The sequence below is a fragment of the Pantherophis guttatus genome, chromosome 13 (genome assembly GCF_059756535.1).
Source record: "Pantherophis guttatus breed Tessera chromosome 13, ASM5975653v1, whole genome shotgun sequence".
In the NCBI taxonomy this organism is placed as follows: Eukaryota; Metazoa; Chordata; class Lepidosauria; order Squamata; family Colubridae; genus Pantherophis; species Pantherophis guttatus.
The window spans coordinates 983,637-1,008,607 of NC_142075.1; positions in this window are offsets into that span (position 1 = coordinate 983,637).

Genomic DNA, 24,971 nt, shown 5'->3' on the forward strand with positions numbered 1-24,971 from the left:
GTTAAGTTTTCTGGCTGAATTGAGCCATACTGCCCTTTCTGAGATTCACTTTGGTTATCTCCTCAGGGAAAGCTCAGATTTGAAAAAATTGATTGTTTTTTGGGCTTCTCAGATTGTGGGGTGCATGAATATACGTTTGTTTTGCATACCTGAGCTGTGTGTCAAAAGTTTTCTGGCTGAATTGAGTCCAACTGCCTATTATGATATACAGATCCTCAGGTAAAGTTCAGATTTGAGAATTGTGTGTTTTTGGTGTTTTCATACTTTGCGTAACATGAACATGTGTTTCTTTTGAAAATCTGAGCTTGGGTCAAAAGTTAAGTTTTCTAGCTGAATTGAGCCCTACTGCCATTTCTGAGATTCACTTTGGTCTATCTGCTCAGGGAAAGCTCAGATTTGAAAAAAATGACTGTTTTTTGGGCTTTTCAGAGTGTCGGGTACATGAATATATGTTTGTTTTGCATATCTGAGCTGTGTGTCAAAAGTTAAGTTTTCTGGCTGAATTGAGGCCTACTGCCCATTCTGAGATGCACTTTGGTCTATCTCAGGGAAAGCTCAGATTTGAAAAAATTGACTGTTTTTTGGGCTTCTCAGACTGTGGGGTGCATGAATATACGTTTCTTTTGCATACCTGAGCTGTGTGTCAAAAGTTAAGTTTTCTAGCTGAATTGAATCCTACTGCCTATTCTGAGATACAGATCCTCAGGTAAAGTTCAGATTTGAGAATTGTGTGTTTTAGGTGTTTTCATATTTTGCGTAACATGAACATCTGTTTCTTTTGAAAATCTGAGCTTGGGTCAAAAGTTAAGTGTTTCCGCTGAATTGAGCCCTACTGCCCTTTCTGAGATTCACTTTGGTCTATCTCCTCAGGGAAAGTTCAGATTTGAAAAAATTGACTGTTTTTTGGGCTTCTCAGACTGTGGGGTACATGAATATATGTTTGTTTTGCATATCTGAGCTGTGTGTCAAAAGTTAAGATTTCTGGCTGAATTGAGCCATACTGCCCATTCTGAGATGCAGTTTGTTCTATCTCCTCAGGGAAAGCTCAGATTTGAAAAAATTGCCTGTTTTTTGGGCTTCTCAGACTGTGGGGTGCATGAATATACGTTTGTTTTGCATACCTGAGCTGTGTGTCAAAAGTTAAGTTTTCTGGCTGAATTGAGCCCTACTGCCCATTCTGAGATGCACTTTGTTCTATCTCCTCAGGGAAAGCTCAGATTTGAAAAAATTGACTGTTTTTTGGGCTTCTCAGACTGTGGGGTACATGAATATATGTTTGGTTTGCATATCTGAGCTCTGTGTCAAAAGTTAAGTTTTCTGGATGAATTGAGGCCTACTGCCCTTTCTGAGATTCACTTTGGTCTATCTCCTCAGGGAAAGCTCAGATTTGAAAAAATTGACTGTTTTTTGGGCTTCTCAGTCTGTGGGGTGCATGAATATACGTTTGTTTTGCATACCTGAGCTGTGTGTCAAAAGTTTTCTGGCTGAATTGAGTCCTACTGCCTATTCTGATATACAGATCCTCAGGTAAAGTTCAGATTTGAGAATTGTGTGTTTTCGGTGTTTCCATACTTTGCGAAACATGAACATGTGTCTCTTTTGAAAATCTGAGCTTGGGTCAAAAGTTTAGTTTTCTGGCTGAATTGAGTCCTACTGCCTATTCTGAGATCCACTTTGTTCTATCTCCTCAGGAAAAGCTCAGATTTGAAAAAATTGACTGTTTTTTGGGCTTCTCAGACTGTGGGGTGCATGAATATACGTTTGTTTTGCATACCTGAGCTGTGTGTCAAAAGTTAAGTTTTCTGGCTGAATTGAGCCGTACTGCCCATTCTGAGATGCACTTTGTTCTATCTGCTCAGGGAAAGCTCAGATTTGAAGAAAATGACTGTTTTTTGGGCTTTTCAGAGTGTCGGGTACATGAATATATGTTTGTTTTGCATATCTGAGCTGTGTGTCAAAAGTTAAGTTTTCTGGCTGAATTGAGCCCTACTGCCCATTCTGAGATGCACTTTGGTCTATCTCCTCAGGGAAAGCTCAGGTTTGAAAAAATTGACTGTTTTTTGGGCTTCTCAGACTGTGGGGTGCATGAATATACGTTTGTTTTGCATACCTGAGCTGTGTGTCAAAAGTTAAGTTTTCTGGCTGAATTGAGCCCTACTGCCCATTCTGAGATGCACTTTGGTCTATCTCCTCAGGGAAAGCTCAGGTTTGAAAAAATTGACTGTTTTTTGGGCTTCTCAGACTGTGGGGTGCATGAATATACGTTTGTTTTGCATACCTGAGCTGTGTGTCAAAAGTTAAGTTTTCTGGCTGAATTGAGTAATACTGCCTATTCTGATATACAGATCCTCAGGTAAAGTTCAGATTTTAGAATTGTGTGTTTTTGGTGTTTTCATACTTTGCGTAACATGAACATGTGTTTCTTTTGAAAATCTGAGCTTGGGTCAAAAGTTAAGTTTTCTGGCTGAATTGAGCCCTACTGCCATTTCTGAGATTCACTTTGGTCTATCTGCTCAGGGAAAGCTCAGATTTGAAAAAAATGACTGTTTTTTGGGCTTTTCAGAGTGTCGGGTACATGAATATATGTTTGTTTTGCATATCTGAGCTGTGTGTCAAAAGTTAAGTTTTCTGGCTGAATTGAGGCCTACTTCCCATTCTGAGATGCACTTTGGTCTATCTCAGGGAAAGCTCAGATTTGAAAAAATTGACTGTTTTTTGGGCTTCTCAGACTGTGGGGTGCATGAATATATGTTTGTTTTGCATATCTGAGCTGTGTGTCAAAAGTTAAGTTTTCTGGGTGAATTGAGCCCTACTGCCCATTCTGAGATGCACTTTGGTCTATCTCCTCAGGGAAAGCTCAGATTTGAAAAAATTGACTGTTTTTTGGGCTTCTCAGACTGTGGGGTGCATGAATATACGTTTGTTTTGCATACCTGAGCTGTGTGTCAAAAGTTAAGTTTTCTAGCTGAATTGAATCCTACTGCCTATTCTGAGATACAGATCCTCAGGTAAAGTTCAGATTTGAGAATTGTGTGTTTTAGGTGTTTTCATACTTTGCGTTACATGAACATCTGTTTCTTTTGAAAATCTGAGCTTGGGTCAAAAGTTAAGTTTTTCCGCTGAATTGAGCCCTACTGCCCTTTCTGAGATTCACTTTGGTCTATCTCCTCAGGGAAAGCTCAGATTTGAAAAAATTGACTGTTTTTTGGGCTTCTCAGACTGTGGGGTACATGAATATATGTTTGTTTTGCATATCTGAGCTGTGTGTCAAAAGTTAAGATTTCTGGCTGAATTGAGCCATACTGCCCATTTTGAGATGCAGTTTGTTCTATCTCCTCAGGGAAAGCTCAGATTTGAAAAAATTGACTGTTTTTTGGGCTTCTCAGACTGTGGGGTACATGAATATATGTTTGGTTTGCATATCTGAGCTGTGTGTCAAAAGTTAAGTTTTCTGGATGAATTGAGGCCTACTGCCCTTTCTGAGATTCACTTTGGTCTATCTCCTCAGGGAAAGCTCAGATTTGAAAAAATTGACTGTTTTTTCGGCTTCTCAGACTGTGGGGTACATGAATATATGTTTGGTTTGCATATCTGAGCTGTGTGTCAAAAGTTAAGTTTTCTGGATGAATTGAGGCCTACTGCCGTTTCTGAGATTCACTTTGGTCTATCTCCTCAGGGAAAGCTCAGATTTGAAAAAATTGACTGTTTTTTGGGCTTCTCAGACTGTGGGGTGCATGAATATACGTTTGTTTTGCATACCTGAGCTGTGTGTCAAAAGTTAAGTTTTCTGGCTGAATTGAGCCCTACTGCCCATTCTGAGATGCACTTTGGTCTATCTCCTCAGGGAAAGCTCAGGTTTGAAAAAATTGACTGTTTTTTGGGCTTCTCAGACTGTGGGGTGCATGAATATACGTTTGTTTTGCATACCTGAGCTGTGTGTCAAAAGTTAAGTTTTCTGGCTGAATTGAGTAATACTGCCTATTCTGATATACAGATCCTCAGGTAAAGTTCAGATTTTAGAATTGTGTGTTTTTGGTGTTTTCATACTTTGCGTAACATGAACATGTGTTTCTTTTGAAAATCTGAGCTTGGGTCAAAAGTTAAGTTTTCTGGCTGAATTGAGCCCTACTGCCATTTCTGAGATTCACTTTGGTCTATCTGCTCAGGGAAAGCTCAGATTTGAAAAAAATGACTGTTTTTTGGGCTTTTCAGAGTGTCGGGTACATGAATATATGTTTGTTTTGCATATCTGAGCTGTGTGTCAAAAGTTAAGTTTTCTGGCTGAATTGAGGCCTACTTCCCATTCTGAGATGCACTTTGGTCTATCTCAGGGAAAGCTCAGATTTGAAAAAATTGACTGTTTTTTGGGCTTCTCAGACTGTGGGGTGCATGAATATATGTTTGTTTTGCATATCTGAGCTGTGTGTCAAACGTTAAGTTTTCTGGCTGAATTGAGCCCTACTGCCCATTCTGAGATGCACTTTGGTCTATCTCCTCAGGGAAAGCTCAGATTTGAAAAAATTGACTGTTTTTTGGGCTTCTCAGACTGTGGGGTGCATGAATATATGTTTGGTTTGCATATCTGAGCTGTGTGTCAAAAGTTAAGTTTTCTGGATGAATTGAGGCCTACTGCCCTTTCTGAGATTCACTTTGGTCTATCTCCTCAGGGAAAGCTCAGATTTGAAAAAATTGACTGTTTTTTCGGCTTCTCAGACTGTGGGGTACATGAATATATGTTTGGTTTGCATATCTGAGCTGTGTGTCAAAAGTTAAGTTTTCTGGATGAATTGAGGCCTACTGCCCTTTCTGAGATTCACTTTGGTCTATCTCCTCAGGGAAAGCTCAGATTTGAAAAAATTGACTGTTTTTTGGCCTTCTCAGTCTGTGGGGTGCATGAATATACGTTTGTTTTACATACCTGAGCTGTGTGTCAAAAGTTTTCTGGCTGAATTGAGTCCTACTGCCTATTCTGATATACAGATCCTCACGTAAAGTTCAGATTTGAGAATTGTGTGTTTTCGGTGTTTCCATACTTTGCGAAACATGAACATGTGTCTCTTTTGAAAATCTGAGCTTGGGTCAAAAGTTTAGTTTTCTGGCTGAATTGAGTCCTACTGCCTATTCTGAGATGCACTTTGTTCTATCTCCTCAGGAAAAGCTCAGATTTGAAAAAATTGACTGTTTTTTGGGCTTCTCAGACTGTGGGGTGCATGAATATACGTTTGTTTTGCATACCTGAGCTGTGTGTCAAAAGTTAAGTTTTCTGGCTGAATTGAGCCGTACTGCCCATTCTGAGATGCACTTTGTTATATCTGCTCAGGGAAAGCTCAGATTTGAAAAAAATGACTGTTTTTTGGGCTTTTCAGAGTGTCGGGTACATGAATATATGTTTGGTTTGCATATCTGAGCTGTGTGTCAAAAGTTAAGTTTTCTGGATGAATTGAGGCCTACTGCCCTTTCTGAGATTCACTTTGGTCTATCTCCTCAGGGAAAGCTCAGATTTGAAAAAATTGACTGTTTTTTCGGCTTCTCAGACTGTGGGGTACATGAATATATGTTTGGTTTGCATATCTGAGCTGTGTGTCAAAAGTTAAGTTTTCTGGATGAATTGAGGCCTACTGCCGTTTCTGAGATTCACTTTGGTCTATCTCCTCAGGGAAAGCTCAGATTTGAAAAAATTGACTGTTTTTTGGCCTTCTCAGTCTGTGGGGTGCATGAATATATGTTTGTTTTGCATACCTGAGCTGTGTGTCAAAAGTTAAGTTTTCTAGCTGAATTGAATCCTACTGCCTATTCTGAGATACAGATCCTCAGGTAAAGTTCAGATTTGAGAATTGTGTGTTTTAGGTGTTTTCATACTTTCCGTAACATGAACATCTGTTTCTTTTGAAAATCTGAGCTTGGGTCAAAAGTTAAGTTTTCTGACTGAATTGAGCCCTACTGCCCTTTCTGAGATTCACTTTGGTCTATCTCCTCAGGGAAAGCTCAGATTTGAAAAAATTAACTGTTTTTTGGGCTTCTCAGACTGTGGGGTACATGAATATATATTTGGTTTGCATATCTGAGCTGTGTGTCAAAAGTTAAGTTTTCTGGCTGAATTGAGCCCTACTGCCCTTTCTGAGATTCACTTTGGTTATCTCCTCAGGGAAAGCTCGGATTTGAAAAAATTGACTGTTTTTTGGGCTTCTCAGATTGTGGGGTGCATGAATATACGTTTGTTTTGCATTCCTGAGCTGTGTGTCAAAAGTTAAGTTTTCTGGCTGAATTGAGTCCTACTGCCTATTCTGAGATATAGATCCTCAGGTAAAGTTCAGATTTGAGAATTGCGTGTTTTAGGTGTTTTCATACTTTGCGTAACATGAACATCTGTTTCTTTTGAAAATCTGAGCTTGGGTCAAAAGTTAAGTTTTCTAGCTGAATTGAGCCCTACTGCCCTTTCTGAGATTCACTTTGGTCTATCTCCTCAGGGAAAGCTCAGATTTGAAAAAATTGACTGTTTTTTGGGCTTCTCAGACTGTGGGGTACATGAATATATGTTTGTTTTGCATATCTGAGCTGTGTGTCAAAAGTTAAGATTTCTGGCTGAATTGAGCCATACTGCCCATTCTGAGATGCACTTTGTTCTATCTCCTCAGGGAAAGCTCAGATTTGAAAAAATTGACTGTTTTTGGGGCTTCTCAGACTGTGGGGTGCAGGAATATACGTTTGTTTTGCATACCTGAGCTGTGTGTCAAAAGTTAAGTTTTCTGGCTGAATTGAGCCGTACTGCCCATTCTGAGATGCACTTTGTTCTATCTCCTCAGGGAAAGCTCAGATTTGAAAAAATTGACTGTTTTTTGGGCTTCTCAGACTGTGAGGTGCATGAATATACGTTTGTTTTGCATACCTGAGCTGTGTGTCACAAGTTAAGTTTTCTGGCTGAATTGAGCCCTACTGCCCATTCTGAGATGCACTTTGGTCTATCTCAGGGAAAGCTCAGATTTGAAAAAATTGACTGTTTTTTGGGCTTCTCAGACTGTGGGGTCCATGAATATATATTTGTTTTGCATATCTGAGCTGTGTGTCAAAAGTTAAGTTTTCTGGCTGAATTGAGCCCTACTGCCCATTCTGAGATGCACTTTGGTCTATCTCCTCAGGGAAAGCTCAGATTTGAAAAAATTGACTGTTTTTTGGGCTTCTCAGATTGTGGGGTGCATGAATATACGTTTGTTTTGCATACCTGAGCTGTGTGTCAAAAGCTAAGTTTTCTGGCTGAATTGAGTCCTACTGCCTATTCTGATATACAGATCCTCAGGTAAAGTTCAGATTTGAGAATTGTGTGTTTTTGCTGTTTTCATACTTTGCGTAACATGAACATGTGTTTGTTTTGAAAATCTGAGCTTGGGTCAAAAGTTAAGTTTTCTGGCTGAATTGAGCCCTACTGCCCTTTCTGAGATTCACTTTGGTTATCTCCTCAGGGAAAGCTGAGATTTGAAAAAATTGACTGTTTTTTGGGCTTCTCAGATTGTGGGGTGCATGAATATACGTTTGTTTTGCATACCTGAGCTGTGTGTCAAAAGTTAAGTTTTCTGGCTGAATTGAGCCGTACTGCCCATTCTGAGATGCACTTTGTTCTATCTCCTCAGGGAAAGCTCAGATTTGAAAAAATTGACTGTTTTTTGGGCTTCTCAGACTGTGAGGTGCATGAATATACGTTTGTTTTGCATTCCTGAGCTGTGTGTCAAAAGTTAAGTTTTCTAGCTGAATTTAATCCTACTGCCTATTCTGAGATACAGATCCTCAGGTAAAGTTCAGATTTGAGAATTGTGTGTTTTAGGTGTTTTCATACTTTGCGTAACATGAACATCTGTTTCTTTTGAAAATCTGAGCTGGGGTCAAAAGTTAAGTTTTCTGGCTGAATTGAGCCCTACTGCCCTTTCTGAGATTCACTTTGGTCTATCTCCTCTGGGAAAGCTCAGATTTGAAAAAATTGACTATATTTTGCGCTTCTCAGACTGTGCGGTACATGAATATATATTTGGTTTGCATATCTGAGCTGTGTGTCAAAAGTTAAGTTTTCTGGCTGAATTGAGCAATACTGCCCATTCTGAGATGCACTTTGTTCTATCTCCTCAGGGAAAGCTCAGATTTGAAAAAATTGACTGTTTTTGGGGCTTCTTAGACTGTGGGGTGCATGAATATACGTTTGTTTTGCATACCTGAGCTGTGTGTCAAAAGTTAAGTTTTCTGGCTGAATTGAGCCGTACTGCCCATTTTGAGATGCACTTTGTTCTATCTCCTCAGGGAAAGCTCAGATTTGAAAACATTGACTGTTTTTTGGGCTTCTCAGACTGTGAGGTGCATGAATATACGTTTGTTTTGCATACCTGAGCTGTGTGTCAAAAGTTTTCTGGCTGAATTGAGTCCTACTGCCTATTCTGATATACAGATCCTCAGGTAAAGTTCAGATTTGAGATTTGTGTGTTTTTGGTGTTTTCATACTTTGCGAAACATGAACATGTGTCTCTTTTGAAAATCTGAGCTTGGGTCAAAAGTTAAGTTTTCTGGCTGAATTGAGTCCTACTGCCTATTCTGAGATGCACTTTGTTCTATCTCCTCAGGGAAAGCTCAGATTTGAAAAAAATGACTGTTTTTTGGGCTTCTCAGACTGTGGGGTGCATGAATATACGTTTGTTTTGCATACCTGAGCTGTGTGTCAAAAGTTAAGTTTTCTAGCTGAATTGAATCCTACTGCCTATTCTGAGATACAGATCCTCAGGTAAAGTTCAGATTTGAGAATTGTGTGTTTTAGGTATTTTCATACTTTGCGTAACATGAAAATCTGTTTCTTTTGAAAATCTGAGCTTGGGTCAAAAGTTAAGTTTTCTGGCTGAATTGAGCCCTACTGCCCTTTCTGAGATTCACTTTGGTCTATCTCCTCAGGGAAAGCTCAGATTTGAAAAAATTGACTGTTTTTTGGGCTTCTCAGACTGTGGGGTACATGAATATATTTTTGGTTTGCATATCTGAGCTGTGTGTCAAAAGTTAAGTTTTCTGGCTGAATTGAGCCATACTGCCCTTTCTGAGATTCACTTTGGTTATCTCCTCAGGGAAAGCTCAGATTTGAAAAAATTGATTGTTTTTTGGGCTTCTCAGATTGTGGGGTGCATGAATATACGTTTGTTTTGCATACCTGAGCTGTGTGTCAAAAGTTTTCTGGCTGAATTGAGTCCAACTGCCTATTATGATATACAGATCCTCAGGTAAAGTTCAGATTTGAGAATTGTGTGTTTTTGGTGTTTTCATACTTTGCGTAACATGAACATGTGTTTCTTTTGAAAATCTGAGCTTGGGTCAAAAGTTAAGTTTTCTAGCTGAATTGAGCCCTACTGCCATTTCTGAGATTCACTTTGGTCTATCTGCTCAGGGAAAGCTCAGATTTGAAAAAAATGACTGTTTTTTGGGCTTTTCAGAGTGTCGGGTACATGAATATATGTTTGTTTTGCATATCTGAGCTGTGTGTCAAAAGTTAAGTTTTCTGGCTGAATTGAGGCCTACTGCCCATTCTGAGATGCACTTTGGTCTATCTCAGGGAAAGCTCAGATTTGAAAAAATTGACTGTTTTTTGGGCTTCTCAGACTGTGGGGTGCATGAATATATGTTTGTTTTGCATATCTGAGCTGTGTGTCAAAAGTTAAGTTTTCTGGCTGAATTGAGCCCTACTGCCCATTCTGAGATGCACTTTGGTCTATCTCCTCAGGGAAAGCTCAGATTTGAAAAAATTGACTGTTTTTTGGGCTTCTCAGACTGTGGGGTGCATGAATATACGTTTCTTTTGCATACCTGAGCTGTGTGTCAAAAGTTAAGTTTTCTAGCTGAATTGAATCCTACTGCCTATTCTGAGATACAGATCCTCAGGTAAAGTTCAGATTTGAGAATTGTGTGTTTTAGGTGTTTTCATATTTTGCGTAACATGAACATCTGTTTCTTTTGAAAATCTGAGCTTGGGTCAAAAGTTAAGTGTTTCCGCTGAATTGAGCCCTACTGCCCTTTCTGAGATTCACTTTGGTCTATCTCCTCAGGGAAAGCTCAGATTTGAAAAAATTGACTGTTTTTTGGGCTTCTCAGACTGTGGGGTACATGAATATATGTTTGTTTTGCATATCTGAGCTGTGTGTCAAAAGTTAAGATTTCTGGCTGAATTGAGCCATACTGCCCATTCTGAGATGCAGTTTGTTCTATCTCCTCAGGGAAAGCTCAGATTTGAAAAAATTGACTGTTTTTTGGGCTTCTCAGACTGTGGGGTGCATGAATATACGTTTGTTTTGCATACCTGAGCTGTGTGTCAAAAGTTAAGTTTTCTGGCTGAATTGAGCCCTACTGCCCATTCTGAGATGCACTTTGTTCTATCTCCTCAGGGAAAGCTCAGATTTGAAAAAATTGACTGTTTTTTGGGCTTCTCAGACTGTGGGGTACATGAATATATGTTTGGTTTGCATATCTGAGCTCTGTGTCAAAAGTTAAGTTTTCTGGATGAATTGAGGCCTACTGCCCTTTCTGAGATTCACTTTGGTCTATCTCCTCAGGGAAAGCTCAGATTTGAAAAAATTGACTGTTTTTTGGGCTTCTCAGTCTGTGGGGTGCATGAATATACGTTTGTTTTGCATACCTGAGCTGTGTGTCAAAAGTTTTCTGGCTGAATTGAGTCCTACTGCCTATTCTGATATACAGATCCTCAGGTAAAGTTCAGATTTGAGAATTGTGTGTTTTCGGTGTTTCCATACTTTGCGAAACATGAACATGTGTCTCTTTTGAAAATCTGAGCTTGGGTCAAAAGTTTAGTTTTCTGGCTGAATTGAGTCCTACTGCCTATTCTGAGATCCACTTTGTTCTATCTCCTCAGGAAAAGCTCAGATTTGAAAAAATTGACTGTTTTTTGGGCTTCTCAGACTGTGGGGTGCATGAATATACGTTTGTTTTGCATACCTGAGCTGTGTGTCAAAAGTTAAGTTTTCTGGCTGAATTGAGCCGTACTGCCCATTCTGAGATGCACTTTGTTCTATCTGCTCAGGGAAAGCTCAGATTTGAAGAAAATGACTGTTTTTTGGGCTTTTCAGAGTGTCGGGTACATGAATATATGTTTGTTTTGCATATCTGAGCTGTGTGTCAAAAGTTAAGTTTTCTGGCTGAATTGAGGCCTACTGCCCATTCTGAGATGCACTTTGTTCTATCTCAGGAAAAGCTCAGATTTGAAAAAATTGACTGTTTTTTGGGCTTCTCAGACTGTGGGGTGCATGAATATACGTTTGTTTTGCATACCTGAGCTGTGTGTCAAAAGTTAAGTTTTCTGGATGAATTGAGCCGTACTGCCCATTCTGAGATGCACTTTGTTCTATCTCCTCAGGGAAAGCTCAGATTTGAAAAAATTGACTGTTTTTTGGGCTTCTCAGACTGTGGGGTGCATGAATATACGTTTGTTTTGCATACCTGAGCTGTGTGTCAAAAGTTAAGTTTTCTGGCTGAATTGAGCCCTACTGCCCATTCTGAGATGCACTTTGGTCTATCTCCTCAGGGAAAGCTCAGGTTTGAAAAAATTGACTGTTTTTTGGGCTTCTCAGACTGTGGGGTGCATGAATATACGTTTGTTTTGCATACCTGAGCTGTGTGTCAAAAGTTAAGTTTTCTGGCTGAATTGAGTAATACTGCCTATTCTGATATACAGATCCTCAGGTAAAGTTCAGATTTTAGAATTGTGTGTTTTTGGTGTTTTCATACTTTGCGTAACATGAACATGTGTTTCTTTTGAAAATCTGAGCTTGGGTCAAAAGTTAAGTTTTCTGGCTGAATTGAGCCCTACTGCCATTTCTGAGATTCACTTTGGTCTATCTGCTCAGGGAAAGCTCAGATTTGAAAAAAATGACTGTTTTTTGGGCTTTTCAGAGTGTCGGGTACATGAATATATGTTTGTTTTGCATATCTGAGCTGTGTGTCAAAAGTTAAGTTTTCTGGCTGAATTGAGGCCTACTTCCCATTCTGAGATGCACTTTGGTCTATCTCAGGGAAAGCTCAGATTTGAAAAAATTGACTGTTTTTTGGGCTTCTCAGACTGTGGGGTGCATGAATATATGTTTGTTTTGCATATCTGAGCTGTGTGTCAAAAGTTAAGTTTTCTGGCTGAATTGAGCCCTACTGCCCATTCTGAGATGCACTTTGGTCTATCTCCTCAGGGAAAGCTCAGATTTGAAAAAATTGACTGTTTTTTGGGCTTCTCAGACTGTGGGGTGCATGAATATACGTTTGTTTTGCATACCTGAGCTGTGTGTCAAAAGTTAAGTTTTCTAGCTGAATTGAATCCTACTGCCTATTCTGAGATACAGATCCTCAGGTAAAGTTCAGATTTGAGAATTGTGTGTTTTAGGTGTTTTCATACTTTGCGTTACGTGAACATCTGTTTCTTTTGAAAATCTGAGCTTGGGTCAAAAGTTAAGTTTTTCCGCTGAATTGAGCCCTACTGCCCTTTCTGAGATTCACTTTGGTCTATCTCCTCAGGGAAAGCTCAGATTTGAAAAAATTGACTGTTTTTTGGGCTTCTCAGACTGTGGGGTACATGAATATATGTTTGTTTTGCATATCTGAGCTGTGTGTCAAAAGTTAAGATTTCTGGCTGAATTGAGCCATACTGCCCATTTTGAGATGCAGTTTGTTCTATCTCCTCAGGGAAAGCTCAGATTTGAAAAAATTGACTGTTTTTTGGGCTTCTCAGACTGTGGGGTACATGAATATATGTTTGGTTTGCATATCTGAGCTCTGTGTCAAAAGTTAAGTTTTCTGGATGAATTGAGGCCTACTGCCCTTTCTGAGATTCACTTTGGTCTATCTCCTCAGGGAAAGCTCAGATTTGAAAAAATTGACTGTTTTTTGGGCTTCTCAGTCTGTGGGGTGCATGAATATACGTTTGTTTTGCATACCTGAGCTGTGTGTCAAAAGTTTTCTGGCTGAATTGAGTCCTACTGCCTATTCTGATATACAGATCCTCAGGTAAAGTTCAGATTTGAGAATTGTGTGTTTTCGGTGTTTCCATACTTTGCGAAACATGAACATGTGTCTCTTTTGAAAATCTGAGCTTGGGTCAAAAGTTTAGTTTTCTGGCTGAATTGAGTCCTACTGCCTATTCTGAGATCCACTTTGTTCTATCTCCTCAGGAAAAGCTCAGATTTGAAAAAATTGACTGTTTTTTGGGCTTCTCAGACTGTGGGGTGCATGAATATACGTTTGTTTCGCATACCTGAGCTGTGTGTCAAAAGTTAAGTTTTCTGGCTGAATTGAGCCGTACTGCCCATTCTGAGATGCACTTTGTTCTATCTGCTCAGGGAAAGCTCAGATTTGAAGAAAATGACTGTTTTTTGGGCTTTTCAGAGTGTCGGGTACATGAATATATGTTTGTTTTGCATATCTGAGCTGTGTGTCAAAAGTTAAGTTTTCTGGCTGAATTGAGGCCTACTGCCCATTCTGAGATGCACTTTGTTCTATCTCAGGAAAAGCTCAGATTTGAAAAAATTGACTGTTTTTTGGGCTTCTCAGACTGTGGGGTGCATGAATATACGTTTGTTTTGCATACCTGAGCTGTGTGTCAAAAGTTAAGTTTTCTGGATGAATTGAGCCGTACTGCCCATTCTGAGATGCACTTTGTTCTATCTCCTCAGGGAAAGCTCAGATTTGAAAAAATTGACTGTTTTTTGGGCTTCTCAGACTGTGGGGTGCATGAATATACGTTTGTTTTGCATACCTGAGCTGTGTGTCAAAAGTTAAGTTTTCTGGCTGAATTGAGCCCTACTGCCCATTCTGAGATGCACTTTGGTCTATCTCCTCAGGGAAAGCTCAGGTTTGAAAAAATTGACTGTTTTTTGGGCTTCTCAGACTGTGGGGTGCATGAATATACGTTTGTTTTGCATACCTGAGCTGTGTGTCAAAAGTTAAGTTTTCTGGCTGAATTGAGTAATACTGCCTATTCTGATATACAGATCCTCAGGTAAAGTTCAGATTTTAGAATTGTGTGTTTTTGGTGTTTTCATACTTTGCGTAACATGAACATGTGTTTCTTTTGAAAATCTGAGCTTGGGTCAAAAGTTAAGTTTTCTGGCTGAATTGAGCCCTACTGCCATTTCTGAGATTCACTTTGGTCTATCTGCTCAGGGAAAGCTCAGATTTGAAAAAAATGACTGTTTTTTGGGCTTTTCAGAGTGTCGGGTACATGAATATATGTTTGTTTTGCATATCTGAGCTGTGTGTCAAAAGTTAAGTTTTCTGGCTGAATTGAGGCCTACTTCCCATTCTGAGATGCACTTTGGTCTATCTCAGGGAAAGCTCAGATTTGAAAAAATTGACTGTTTTTTGGGCTTCTCAGACTGTGGGGTGCATGAATATATGTTTGTTTTGCATATCTGAGCTGTGTGTCAAAAGTTAAGTTTTCTGGCTGAATTGAGCCCTACTCCCCATTCTGAGATGCACTTTGGTCTATCTCCTCAGGGAAAGCTCAGATTTGAAAAAATTGACTGTTTTTTGGGCTTCTCAGACTGTGGGGTGCATGAATATACGTTTGTTTTGCATACCTGAGCTGTGTGTCAAAAGTTAAGTTTTCTAGCTGAATTGAATCCTACTGCCTATTCTGAGATACAGATCCTCAGGTAAAGTTCAGATTTGAGAATTGTGTGTTTTAGGTGTTTTCATACTTTGCGTTACGTGAACATCTGTTTCTTTTGAAAATCTGAGCTTGGGTCAAAAGTTAAGTTTTTCCGCTGAATTGAGCCCTACTGCCCTTTCTGAGATTCACTTTGGTCTATCTCCTCAGGGAAAGCTCAGATTTGAAAAAATTGACTGTTTTTTGGGCTTCTCAGACTGTGGGGTACATGAATATATGTTTGTTTTGCATATCTGAGCTGTGTGTCAAAAGTTAAGATTTCTGGCTGAATTGAGCCATACTGCCCATTTTGAGATGCAGTTTGTTCTATCTCCTCAGGGAAAGCTCAGATTTGAAAAAATTGACTGTTTTTTGGGCTTCTCAGACTGTGGGGTACATGAATATATGTTTGGTTTGCATATCTGAGCTGTGTGTCAAAAGTTAAGTTTTCTGGATGAATTGAGGCCTACTGCCCTTTCTGAGATTCACTTTGGTCTATCTCCTCAGGGAAAGCTCAGATTTGAAAAAATTGACTGTTTTTTGGCCTTCTCAGTCTGTGGGGTGCATGAATATACGTTTGTTTTACATACCTGAGCTGTGTGTCAAAAGTTTTCTGGCTGAATTGAGTCCTACTGCCTATTCTGATATACAGATCCTCAGGTAAAGTTCAGATTTGAGAATTGTGTGTTTTCGGTGTTTCCATACTTTGCGAAACATGAACATGTGTCTCTTTTGAAAATCTGAGCTTGGGTCAAAAGTTTAGTTTTCTGGCTGAATTGAGTCCTACTGCCTATTCTGAGATGCACTTTGTTCTATCTCCTCAGGAAAAGCTCAGATTTGAAAAAATTGACTGTTTTTTGGGCTTCTCAGACTGTGGGGTGCATGAATATACGTTTGTTTTGCATACCTGAGCTGTGTGTCAAAAGTTAAGTTTTCTGGCTGAATTGAGCCGTACTGCCCATTCTGAGATGCACTTTGTTATATCTGCTCAGGGAAAGCTCAGATTTGAAAAAAATGACTGTTTTTTGGGCTTTTCAGAGTGTCGGGTACATGAATATATGTTTGGTTTGCATATCTGAGCTGTGTGTCAAAAGTTAAGTTTTCTGGATGAATTGAGGCCTACTGCCCTTTCTGAGATTCACTTTGGTCTATCTCCTCAGGGAAAGCTCAGATTTGAAAAAATTGACTGTTTTTTCGGCTTCTCAGACTGTGGGGTACATGAATATATGTTTGGTTTGCATATCTGAGCTGTGTGTCAAAAGTTAAGTTTTCTGGATGAATTGAGGCCTACTGCCGTTTCTGAGATTCACTTTGGTCTATCTCCTCAGGGAAAGCTCAGATTTGAAAAAATTGACTGTTTTTTGGCCTTCTCAGTCTGTGGGGTGCATGAATATACGTTTGTTTTACATACCTGAGCTGTGTGTCAAAAGTTTTCTGGCTGAATTGAGTCCTACTGCCTATTCTGATATACAGATCCTCACGTAAAGTTCAGATTTGAGAATTGTGTGTTTTCGGTGTTTCCATACTTTGCGAAACATGAACATGTGTCTCTTTTGAAAATCTGAGCTTGGGTCAAAAGTTTAGTTTTCTGGCTGAATTGAGTCCTACTGCCTATTCTGAGATGCACTTTGTTCTATCTCCTCAGGAAAAGCTCAGATTTGAAAAAATTGACTGTTTTTTGGGCTTCTCAGACTGTGGGGTGCATGAATATACGTTTGTTTTGCATACCTGAGCTGTGTGTCAAAAGTTAAGTTTTCTGGCTGAATTGAGCCGTACCGCCCATTCTGAGATGCACTTTGTTCTATCTGCTCAGGGAAAGCTCAGATTTGAAAAAAATGACTGTTTTTTGGGCTTTTTAGAGTGTCGGGTACATGAATATATGTTTGTTTTGCATATCTGAGCTGTGTGTCAAAAGTTAAGTTTTCTGGCTGAATTGAGGCCTACTGCCCATTCTGAGATGCACTTTGGTCTATCTCAGGGAAAGCTCAGATTTGAAAAAATTGACTGTTTTTTGGGCTTCTCAGACTGTGGGGTGCATGAATATATATTTGTTTTGCATATCTGAGCTGTGTGTCAAAAGTTAAGTTTTCTGGCTGAATTGAGCCCTACTGCCCATTCTGAGATGCACTTTGGTCTATCTCCTCAGGGAAAGCTCAGATTTGAAAAAATTGACTGTTTTTTGGGCTTCTCAGACTGTGGGGTGCATGAATATACGTTTGTTTTGCATACCTGAGCTGTGTGTCAAAAGTTAAGTTTTCTAGCTGAATTGAATCCTACTGCCTATTCTGAGATACAGATCCTCAGGTAAAGTTCAGATTTGAGAATTGTGTTTTAGGTGTTTTCATACTTTCCGTAACATGAACATCTGTTTCTTTTGAAAATCTGAGCTTGGGTCAAAAGTTAAGTTTTCTGACTGAATTGAGCCCTACTGCCCTTTCTGAGATTCACTTTGGTCTATCTCCTCAGGGAAAGCTCAGATTTGAAAAAATTGACTGTTTTTTGGGCTTCTCAGACTGTGGGGTACATGAATATATATTTGGTTTGCATATCTGAGCTGTGTGTCAAAAGTTAAGTTTTCTGGCTGAATTGAGCCCTACTGCCCTTTCTGAGATTCACTTTGGTTATCTCCTCAGGGAAAGCTCAGATTTGAAAAAATTGACTGTTTTTTGGGCTTCTCAGATTGTGGGGTGCATGAATATACGTTTGTTTTGCATTCCTGAGCTGTGTGTCAAAAGTTAAGTTTTCTGGCTGAATTGAGTCCTACTGCCTATTCTGAGATATAGATCCTCAGGTAAAGTTCAGATTTGAGAATTGCGTGTTTTAGGTGTTTTCATACTTTGCGTAACATGAACATCTGTTTCTTTTGAAAATCTGAGCTTGGGTCAAAAGTTAAGTTTTCTGGCTGAATTGAGCCCTACTGCCCTTTCTGAGATTCACTTTGGTCTATCTCCTCAGGGAAAGCTCAGATTTGAAAAAATTGACTGTTTTTTGGGCTTCTCAGACTGTGGGGTACATGAATATATGTTTGTTTTGCATATCTGAGCTGTGTGTTAAAAGTTAAGATTTCTGGCTGAATTGAGCCATACTGCCCATTCTGAGATGCACTTTGTTCTATCTCCTCAGGGAAAGCTCAGATTTGAAAAAATTGACTGTTTTTGGGGCTTCTCAGACTGTGGGGTGCAGGAATATACGTTTGTTTTGCATACCTGAGCTGTGTGTCAAAAGTTAAGTTTTCTGGCTGAATTGAGCCGTACTGCCCATTCTGAGATGCACTTTGTTCTATCTCCTCAGGGAAAGCTCAGATTTGAAAAAATTGACTGTTTTTTGGGCTTCTCAGACTGTGAGGTGCATGAATATACGTTTGTTTTGCATACCTGAGCTGTGTGTCACAAGTTAAGTTTTCTGGCTGAATTGAGCCCTACTGCCCATTCTGAGATGCACTTTGGTCTATCTCAGGGAAAGCTCAGATTTGAAAAAATTGACTGTTTTTTGGGCTTCTCAGACTGTGGGGTCCATGAATATATATTTGTTTTGCATATCTGAGCTGTGTGTCAAAAGTTAAGTTTTCTGGCTGAATTGAGCCCTACTGCCCTGTCTGAGATTCACTTTGGTCTATCTCCTCAGGGAAAGCTCAGATTTGAAAAAATTGACTGTTTTTTGGGCTTCTCAGACTGTGGGGTACATGAATATATGTTTGTTTTGCATACCTGAGCTGTGTGTCAAAAGTTAAGTTTTCTGGCTGAATTGAGCCGTACTGCCCATTCTGAGATGCACTTTGTTCTATCTCCTCAGGGAAAGCTCAGATTTGAAAAAATTGACTGTTTTTTGGGCTTCTCAGACTGTGAGGTGCATGAATATACGTTTGTTTTGCATTCCTGAGCTGTGTGTCAAAAGTTAAGTTTTCTAGCTGAATTGAATCCTACTGCCTATTCTGAGATACAGATCCTCAGGTAAAGTTCAGATTTGAGAATTGTGTGTTTTAGGTGTTTTCATACTTTGCGTAACATGAACATCTGTTTCTTTTGAAAATCTGAGCTGGGGTCAAAAGTTAAGTTTTCTGGCTGAATTGAGCCCTACTGCCCTTTCTGAGATTCACTTTGGTTATCTCCTCAGGGAAAGCTCAGATTTGAAAAAATTGACTGTTTTTTGGGCTTCTCAGATTGTGGGGTGCATGAATATATGTTTGTTTTGTATACCTGAGCTGTGTGTCAAAAGCTAAGTTTTCTGGCTGAATTGAGTCCTACTGCCTATTCTGATATACAGATCCTCAGGTAAAGTTCAGATTTGAGAATTGTGTGTTTTTGCTGTTTTCATACTTTGCGTAACATGAACATGTGTTTCTTTTGAAAATCTGAGCTTGGGTCAAAAGTTAAGTTTTCTGGCTGAATTGAGCCTTACTGCCCTTTCTGATATACAGATCCTCAGGTAAAGTTCAGATTTGAGAATTGCGTGTTTTAGGTGTTTTCATACTTTGCGTAACATGAAGATCTGTTTCTTTTGAAAATCTGAGCTTGGGTCAAAAGTTAAGTTTTCTGGCTGAATTGAGCCCTACTGCCCTGTCTGAGATTCACTTTGGTCTATCTCCTCAGGGAAAGCTCAGATTTGAAAAAATTGACTGTTTTTTGGGCTTCTCAGACTGTGGGGTACATGAATATATGTTTGTTTTGCATACCTGAGCTGTGTGTCAAAAGTTAAGTTTTCTGGCTGAATTGAGCCGTACTGCCCATTCTGAGATGCACTTTGTTCTATCTCCTCAGGGAAAGCTCAGATTTGAAAAAATTGACTGTTTTTTGGGCTTCTCAGACTGTGAGGTGCATGAATATACGTTTGTTTTGCATTCCTGAGCTGTGTGTCAAAAGTTAAGTTTTCTAGCTGAATTGAATCCTACTGCCTATTCTGAGATACAGATCCTCAGGTAAAGTTCAGATTTGAGAATTGTGTGTTTTAGGTGTTTTCATACTTTGCGTAACATGAACATCTGTTTCTTTTGAAAATCTGAGCTGGGGTCAAAAGTTAAGTTTTCTGGCTGAATTGAGCCCTACTGCCCTTTCTGAGATTCACTTTGGTTTATCTCCTCAGGGAAAGCTCAGATTTGAAAAAATTGATTGTTTTTTGGGCTTCTCAGATTGTGGGGTGCATGAATATATGTTTGTTTTGTATACCTGAGCTGTGTGTCAAAAGCTAAGTTTTCTGGCTGAATTGAGTCCTACTGCCTATTCTGATATACAGATCCTCAGGTAAAGTTCAGATTTGAGAATTGTGTGTTTTTGCTGTTTTCATACTTTGCGTAACATGAACATGTGTTTGTTTTGAAAATCTGAGCTTGGGTCAAAAGTTAAGTTTTCTGGCAGAATTGAGCCTTACTGCCCTTTCTGAGATTCACTTTGGTTTATCTCCTCAGGGAAAGCTCAGATTTGAAAAAATTGACTATTTTTTGGGCTTCTCAGACTGTGCGGTACATGAATATATATTTGGTTTGCATATCTGAGCTGTGTGTCAAAAGTTAAGTTTTCTGGCTGAAGTGAGCCCTACTGCCCTTTCTGAGATTCACTTTGGTCTATCTCCTCAGGGAAAGCTCAGATTTGAAAAAATTGACTGTTTTTTGGGCTTCTCAGACTATGGGTTGCATGAATATACGTTTGTTTTGCATACCTGAGCTGTGTGTCAAAAGTTTTCTGGCTGAATTGAGTCCTACTGCATATTCTGATATACAGATCCTCAGGTAAAGTTCAGATTTGAGAATTGTGTGTTTTTGGTGTTTTCATACTTTGCGAAACATGAACATGTGTTTCTTTTGAAAATCTGAGCTTTGGTCAAAAGTTAAGTTTTCTGGCTGAATTGAGTCCTACTGCCTATTCTGATATACAGATCCTCAGGTAAAGTTCAGATTTGAGAATTGCGTGTTTTAGGTGTTTTCATACTTTGCGTAACATGAACATCTGTTTCTTTTGAAAATCTGAGCTTGGGTCAAAAGTTAAGTTTTCTGGCTGAATTGAGCCCTACTGCCCTGTCTGAGATTCACTTTGGTCTATCTCCTCAGGGAAAGCTCAGATTTGAAAAAATTGACTGTTTTTTGGGCTTCTCAGACTGTGGGGTACATGAATATATGTTTGTTTTGCATACCTGAGCTGTGTGTCAAAAGTTAAGTTTTCTGGCTGAATTGAGCCGTACTGCCCATTCTGAGATGCACTTTGTTCTATCTCCTCAGGGAAAGCTCAGATTTGAAAAAATTGACTGTTTTTTGGGCTTCTCAGACTGTGAGGTGCATGAATATACGTTTGTTTTGCATTCCTGAGCTGTGTGTCAAAAGTTAAGTTTTCTAGCTGAATTGAATCCTACTGCCTATTCTGAGATACAGATCCTCAGGTAAAGTTCAGATTTGAGAATTGTGTGTTTTAGGTGTTTTCATACTTTGCGTAACATGAACATCTGTTTCTTTTGAAAATCTGAGCTGGGGTCAAAAGTTAAGTTTTCTGGCTGAATTGAGCCCTACTGCCCTTTCTGAGATTCACTTTGGTTATCTCCTCAGGGAAAGCTCAGATTTGAAAAAATTGACTGTTTTTTGGGCTTCTCAGATTGTGGGGTGCATGAATATATGTTTGTTTTGTATACCTGAGCTGTGTGTCAAAAGCTAAGTTTTCTGGCTGAATTGAGTCCTACTGCCTATTCTGATATACAGATCCTCAGGTAAAGTTCAGATTTGAGAATTGTGTGTTTTTGCTGTTTTCATACTTTGCGTAACATGAACATGTGTTTCTTTTGAAAATCTGAGCTTGGGTCAAAAGTTAAGTTTTCTGGCTGAATTGAGCCTTACTGCCCTTTCTGATATACAGATCCTCAGGTAAAGTTCAGATTTGAGAATTGCGTGTTTTAGGTGTTTTCATACTTTGCGTAACATGAAGATCTGTTTCTTTTGAAAATCTGAGCTTGGGTCAAAAGTTAAGTTTTCTGGCTGAATTGAGCCCTACTGCCCTGTCTGAGATTCACTTTGGTCTATCTCCTCAGGGAAAGCTCAGATTTGAAAAAATTGACTGTTTTTTGGGCTTCTCAGACTGTGGGGTACATGAATATATGTTTGTTTTGCATACCTGAGCTGTGTGTCAAAAGTTAAGTTTTCTGGCTGAATTGAGCCGTACTGCCCATTCTGAGATGCACTTTGTTCTATCTCCTCAGGGAAAGCTCAGATTTGAAAAAATTGACTGTTTTTTGGGCTTCTCAGACTGTGAGGTGCATGAATATACGTTTGTTTTGCATTCCTGAGCTGTGTGTCAAAAGTTAAGTTTTCTAGCTGAATTGAATCCTACTGCCTATTCTGAGATACAGATCCTCAGGTAAAGTTCAGATTTGAGAATTGTGTGTTTTAGGTGTTTTCATACTTTGCGTAACATGAACATCTGTTTCTTTTGAAAATCTGAGCTGGGGTCAAAAGTTAAGTTTTCTGGCTGAATTGAGCCCTACTGCCCTTTCTGAGATTCACTTTGGTTTATCTCCTCAGGGAAAGCTCAGATTTGAAAAAATTGACTGTTTTTTGGGCTTCTCAGATTGTGGGGTGCATGAATATATGTTTGTTTTGTATACCTGAGCTGTGTGTCAAAAGCTAAGTTTTCTGGCTGAATTGAGTCCTACTGCCTATTCTGATATACAGATCCTCAGGTAAAGTTCAGATTTGAGAATTGTGTGTTTTTGCTGTTTTCATACTTTGCGTAACATGAACATGTGTTTGTTTTGAAAATCTGAGCTTGGGTCAAAAGTTAAGTTTTCTGGCAGAATTGAGCCTTACTGCCCTTTCTGAGATTCACTTTGGTTTATCTCCTCAGGGAAAGCTCAGATTTGAAAAAATTGACTATTTTTTGGGCTTCTCAGACTGTGCGGTACATGAATATATATTTGGTTTGCATATCTGAGCTGTGTGTCAAAAGTTAAGTTTTCTGGCTGAAGTGAGCCCTACTGCCCTTTCTGAGATTCACTTTGGTCTATCTCCTCAGGGAAAGCTCAGATTTGAAAAAATTGACTGTTTTTTGGGCTTCTCAGACTATGGGTTGCATGAATATACGTTTGTTTTGCATACCTGAGCTGTGTGTCAAAAGTTTTCTGGCTGAATTGAGTCCTACTGCATATTCTGATATACAGATCCTCAGGTAAAGTTCAGATTTGAGAATTGTGTGTTTTTGGTGTTTTCATACTTTGCGAAACATGAACATGTGTTTCTTTTGAAAATCTGAGCTTTGGTCAAAAGTTAAGTTTTCTGGCTGAATTGAGTCCTACTGCCTATTCTGATATACAGATCCTCAGGTAAAGTTCAGATTTGAGAATTGCGTGTTTTAGGTGTTTTCATACTTTGCGTAACATGAACATCTGTTTCTTTTGAAAATCTGAGCTTGGGTCAAAAGTTAAGTTTTCTGGGTGAATTGAGCCCTACTGCCCTTTCTGAGATTCACTTTGGTCTATCTCCTCAGGGAAAGCTCAGATTTGAAAAAATTGACTGTTTTTTGGGCTTCTCAGACTGTGGGGTACATGAATATATGTTTGTTTTGCATACCTGAGCTGTGTGTCAAAAGTTAAGTTTTCTGGCTGAATTGAGCCGTACTGCCCATTCTGAGATGCACTTTGTTCTATCTCCTCAGGGAAAGCTCAGATTTGAAAAAATTGACTGTTTTTTGGGCTTCTCAGACTGTGAGGTGCATGAATATACGTTTGTTTTGCATTCCTGAGCTGTGTGTCAAAAGTTAAGTTTTCTAGCTGAATTTAATCCTACTGCCTATTCTGAGATACAGATCCTCAGGTAAAGTTCAGATTTGAGAATTGTGTGTTTTAGGTGTTTTCATACTTTGCGTAACATGAACATCTGTTTCTTTTGAAAATCTGAGCTGGGGTCAAAAGTTAAGTTTTCTGGCTGAATTGAGCCCTACTGCCCTTTCTGAGATTCACTTTGGTCTATCTCCTCAGGGAAAGCTCAGATTTGAAAAAATTGACTATATTTTGCGCTTCTCAGACTGTGCGGTACATGAATATATATTTGGTTTGCATATCTGAGCTGTGTGTCAAAAGTTAAGTTTTCTGGCTGAATTGAGCCATACTGCCCATTCTGAGATGCACTTTGTTCTATCTCCTCAGGGAAAGCTCAGATTTGAAAAAATTGACTGTTTTTGGGGCTTCTTAGACTGTGGGGTGCATGAATATACGTTTGTTTTGCATACCTGAGCTGTGTGTCAAAAGTTAAGTTTTCTGGCTGAATTGAGCCGTACTGCCCATTTTGAGATGCACTTTGTTCTATCTCCTCAGGGAAAGCTCAGATTTGAAAACATTGACTGTTTTTTGGGCTTCTCAGACTGTGAGGTGCATGAATATACGTTTGTTTTGCATACCTGAGCTGTGTGTCAAAAGTTTTCTGGCTGAATTGAGTCCTACTGCCTATTCTGATATACAGATCCTCAGGTAAAGTTCAGATTTGAGATTTGTGTGTTTTTGGTGTTTTCATACTTTGCGAAACATGAACATGTGTCTCTTTTGAAAATCTGAGCTTGGGTCAAAAGTTAAGTTTTCTGGCTGAATTGAGTCCTACTGCCTATTCTGAGATGCACTTTGTTCTATCTCCTCAGGGAAAGCTCAGATTTGAAAAAAATGACTGTTTTTTGGGCTTCTCAGACTGTGGGGTGCATGAATATACGTTTGTTTTGCATACCTGAGCTGTGTGTCAAAAGTTAAGTTTTCTAGCTGAATTGAATCCTACTGCCTATTCTGAGATACAGATCCTCAGGTAAAGTTCAGATTTGAGAATTGTGTGTTTTAGGTGTTTTCATACTTTGCGTAACATGAAAATCTGTTTCTTTTGAAAATCTGAGCTTGGGTCAAAAGTTAAGTTTTCTGGCTGAATTGAGCCCTACTGCCCTTTCTGAGATTCACTTTGGTCTATCTCCTCAGGGAAAGCTCAGATTTGAAAAAATTGACTGTTTTTTGGGCTTCTCAGACTGTGGGGTACATGAATATATGTTTGGTTTGCATATCTGAGCTGTGTGTCAAAAGTTAAGTTTTCTGGCTGAATTGAGCCATACTGCCCTTTCTGAGATTCACTTTGGTTATCTCCTCAGGGAAAGCTCAGATTTGAAAAAATTGATTGTTTTTTGGGCTTCTCAGATTGTGGGGTGCATGAATATACGTTTGTTTTGCATACCTGAGCTGTGTGTCAAAAGTTTTCTGGCTGAATTGAGTCCTACTGCCTATTATGATATACAGATCCTCAGGTAAAGTTCAGATTTGAGAATTGTGTGTTTTTGGTGTTTTCATACTTTGCGTAACATGAACATGTGTTTCTTTT